Source organism: Pygoscelis adeliae, unplaced genomic scaffold (genome assembly GCF_000699105.1).
Source record: "Pygoscelis adeliae isolate BGI_AS28 unplaced genomic scaffold, ASM69910v1 Scaffold223, whole genome shotgun sequence".
Classification (NCBI taxonomy): Eukaryota; Metazoa; Chordata; class Aves; order Sphenisciformes; family Spheniscidae; genus Pygoscelis; species Pygoscelis adeliae.
The window spans coordinates 2,051,436-2,056,054 of NW_008824543.1; positions in this window are offsets into that span (position 1 = coordinate 2,051,436).

Below are 4,619 nucleotides of genomic sequence, written 5' to 3' on the forward strand. Positions count from 1 at the left end.
CATTGACACATGATTATTTTCTGTCACCAGGCTCATACTTGCAAGTTCAGACTGACATGGTCTCCACTGCTGTTGTTTGACAGCGTTGCTTTGTTGTTCTACCATTCTTTATCCTGTGCTCTGAAAGACTGTGTAGGGCACTGACAAAATCGCTCTCATTAAGACAACCACCAAGTGGGCCACTGTTACCAAAGGTGGCTGATGATTCTGGTTTTCAGCTAGCAACATCTCACAGGAGCCTGATTATCACAAATGATAAGCAACTGCCTTCTGCAAATCATGCTCTTATAAAGTATGTTGCCTGGGCCTCCAGAGTTTAAGAACCCAAAATACCTGGTCACTTTTTGAAATCTTCTCTGTGCTGCCCACGATCAGGCAGATGATCTTCAGGACTGGGCAGTGGTTTCTATCTCTTGATGTGTAAAAGGACCAAATGTGGTCCTGAAAAGTTGGCTTGAAGGCCTGTTTGTTTCGAGGGTCTCTTCCCGTGCACCCCCTTCTGTTTAGTTGTTGGGGGACCCCTGGAACATGCTTTTATTTCTGAAAGTTCTGCGGGTTATTACCCCCCTCACTTCATCATCAGCCGGTGAGGTCGAGCTTCTGAGCATCGCTGCAAGGTGATCTATTTTTCTTACTGCAGATGTTGTGAGAAGAAGGATGACCAGCTGACAGTAAAATTGCTTGGTACTGATGAGCCCTTGGCTTTGTTACTGTGGTAAAACACACATCATGTGACAGCTGCTTGTGCATGGAAAAAACCATAGATGATTAACGGTTTCCTATCTTTTCTTGCTGCTGATCTTCTTTGCTTATGACAGATGAGACTCAGATGTCTTTTTTTAAGAGACAGAGAGGGAAAGGGAGAATATTTAAACTTGTTCTCACCTAAGTCTTTTATGTTATCCTAAGGACCTTATATGTAGTAGAGATTTTTTCTGAATTTCAGCTCTCCTAAAATGATCAGATCTATCATTCAGCTTTAAAAGGGAACGTTTATTCTTCTCCTTCTGGATTTTTTTTTTTTTTTTTTTTTTGCAAAAGGGTATAATGCTAATTTTACTTATTCAGAAATTAAAATAGCAAACAGCTTATATGAGGTGTTGATAATTACCTATATTACTGTAATGCTGTGACAGATGTTGGCAAAAAGAGGCAGAAAATGCCTACAGCTGTGCACTCCATGACATCCAGTTTATACTCAGACAGAAGGCTAACAGATGTTCTGAACTGTCACTATGCCTAAATGTTTCTAAAGTCTAAGGACCTGCTTTATAATTCACTAGGGCCTCATTGGGTTTCACAGAGGTCCTCAGAATTCCCATCTGTGACAATTAATGTCGAAGACTTTTATAAATCAAGCCCTGTCCTTATTAGCCCTCTGCAAATAGATATTGTCTATCTGTATACTCCTGAGACTTCTATTTTTTGTGACCTAGTTATTAATTTCTACAACTTGTATGTAACATAACTCTTGTTTCGAGCAGAAAGAGAATTGGATGACATGAATACAGCTAGAAAAACATGGTCAAACGATTGCTGATACACTTTTGACTGACCTCAGAATACCTATGTTAAAATATCCTTTATTCTCTTCCCCAATGCTACGGTCATTTCTAAGGTGGCTGTAAAATGCTAGCAATTTCAAACTACTTGTTTTCCCAAAGGAAAATATAAATCTTGGTGGTATTAAAATAGAGCACTGAAACAAGCATGTTCAGCTGCCAGAGATATTCCTATTCCTAGAGAATATTCGTATTCAAAAGTAGTTAAATCATTTAAGGGATACTTTAAAATACAAATCGAGTTTCATGTATTAAATGATGTTCTTTAATTTCAGAACGGAGATGTTATAAAAGTGACATGTATGTAGTGTGTGCATGTAGAAAAACTGAGATTTAAAATAGTCTTCAATCTTTAAGCTCCACCCAAATTTTCCAGCATACCTTTAGATAAGCAAAAAATGTTTCTAGTGTAAAGCAACTTAATACATTATTGATAGTTGCCATTTCTTTTTAAAAGCTGGATTCCTGTTGTACAGTAGTTTAATAGTTTAAACGTTGTGCTAACATAATCAGTGTTTGGCCTCTTCTGTTCCCCAATCCTGTATAGAAGCAGAACTCCAAATTGTACATCTTTCTGGGTTTGTTTCTAAATTACTCCCCACACTTAATTACGAGGATGAGAGGGATGCCTTATTCCTCTTTGTTATAGGCTAAGCTCTCAGTAATCCCAAACAAAAGAGCCAGTTCTGGAAGATATAGGATTTGCTAGCAGGATTATGGTCTCATAGATAATGATGTGCAGTCAGCAGAAGCGAAGCTTTATTTTAATTCAAATAAGCTAGTAAACAAACCACTGACAAGTCTGCTGGTGAGAGTAACTGGCTTCTGTTGCCACATTGGCAGCTAAATTATAGAAAATCTATTATACCCTGTTCACCATATGTTTAATTTAATACAGATACGAATTAAACTATCCACAGTGCCTATTAAAATAACAATACATATTTTTAAAATATATGAATGTTTTAAGATACATTCCCCTGACCTTAAGAAGGGCAATGCTGATTTGGGAGACTACAGCAAAACACATGCTATAGTCAACCGATTCTCTTCAATAACAACAACAGTAATTTGAAAAACCCAGAATATTAACAGTACAGTTTTGTAACAGATAATGAGGTTAATTGGGGTGGTTTACCTTCTAAGCGTCTGCTCTTACACACTTCCCTCCCCCTAGGTTCCTGGGCCTTGAATTTGATAGAAGTGGTTGATACCTAATCCGTTGTATACTTTTTAATTCAGTGCCAGCTACAGTACGAGGTTTTTGCCCTTTTCCTGCTGCAAATAGCTACACCTCATTTCTGCATATTATCATTTATTAATGTTCTTTCAGATAACCTGGATTTCTTGACCTGTCAGGAACCTTGGAATCGCTACTCTGTAATATTGGTGGAGGGTTTCAAATGATGCAGAAGGATTCCTACTTAGGGCCTATGTTGTTCAGAGGAAGAAGCGTTGAGGACAACGTGTTGTGGCCCACTATGGACCCTGGTTGTTATCCTGAGTTCTATAATGGCTAGAGTGAAAACAGGTATTGGAAAAAAATGAGAATAATAGGAGGCAAATATTGTGAGGGTCTATCTAAATTTGGGTGTTTCCAAATAAACTGGACTTACCTCATGAAGTCACCAAGTCACTGCAGGTTGTGGGGATCAGCAGATGTTGCTATGATGAGGTGGTGATGGTAGACTACTTGAAACCATACAGAAACCGCAGAGAAAAAAATTAACCTCCCCAAATTCACCCTGCATCTTAAGTCAATGATGATGAAGAAAGTGCCAGGCAGAATATTGCTGGTGAAGAGCTCTCTGGACTTCACTGGGAGCCTCCTGCCAAGATTGATGCTCTCCCTTCCAGTTCCAGTCTGTCACAGCAAGAATAAGCATGTAATGAAAACCTAAGTTTTGAGAAATGACCTGCATGTAGGTTGTGGATTGTCACTTTACTCCATGGTAATACATTCAGAATTTAGCACTCAAAATTATGTTTCTCACATCATTTCAGATGTAAGAACACATGCAGACTCCATGTGCATGTGTGGAAGTATGTGTGAAGGGAGTCTCTGACTCCTATAAATGTGCAGTATGTACCAACACTAGATTGTGTACTATCATACGTATAGTGTATAGCATGTGCATGGGTGTGAGACGTACAGTGTAAAGTATATATATACTGTGTGCACGTGTATGCACATTGTCTATTTTTTAATTACTGTTGTTATTTGCCAAAACACTTTCAGAACCAATATATACTTGTAATGCAGACATAACATACACAGGAATTTAATAGTTATTGCAAACAAGTTTCACTTATTTGATAAATTCATCTTTAGTATGTAAAAAAAGTCCAGTTCCAAAGAACGTTGCCATCTAAAGAATTGAATCTATGAAGGTGTCAAGTGCCAGAGATATTTGGGCAAAATACTTACAAAATGTTACTGGTGCTATACTTTCTGCTCTTCTTCCCAGGAGAAATTTCTCCTATACCATGTGGTCATCTTTCAGTAAAGGCACATTGGGCACCGCAGCTATCCGTAGCAGAAATATTGCAGTAAATGTTGAGGTAATAAATGAACAGGTCTTGGGTGTCTCGTGGCAGTCATGAAAAAAAAACTAGACAGCTGAAAAATCTCCAATTTTAGGAGGCACATCTAAAGTTCCTACATACATTTCTATACGGTGAAAGGCCTGCCCACTATGCAAACCTGCAGCTCCTCAAGAGCTGCTTTTGTAAAGTACAGGTTCTTTGCTTTTAAGTAACGGGACTCTTTACCGTCGTACCCCGGACGGGTGGGGGGAACAACGACAAAATCCCGGCTAGCAGTGTTTCACAAATGTTCTTGTAAGGCTGTAAGGTGGTGGGAAGCTTGTCCAACCTTTCCGAGGACTGTATATCCATGCGTGCACACCTGTGCACAGGCAGCACACCACAATTCTCACGCGTAGCTTTTTGGTTAGAAAAGCCTGAACATTGTTAAAATTAAACGAGAGGATGAGGACTTCTGGAAATGGTTATTTGGGAAGCTCTTTCCCCGCGGCAGAAGGCCCCAGAGGACAC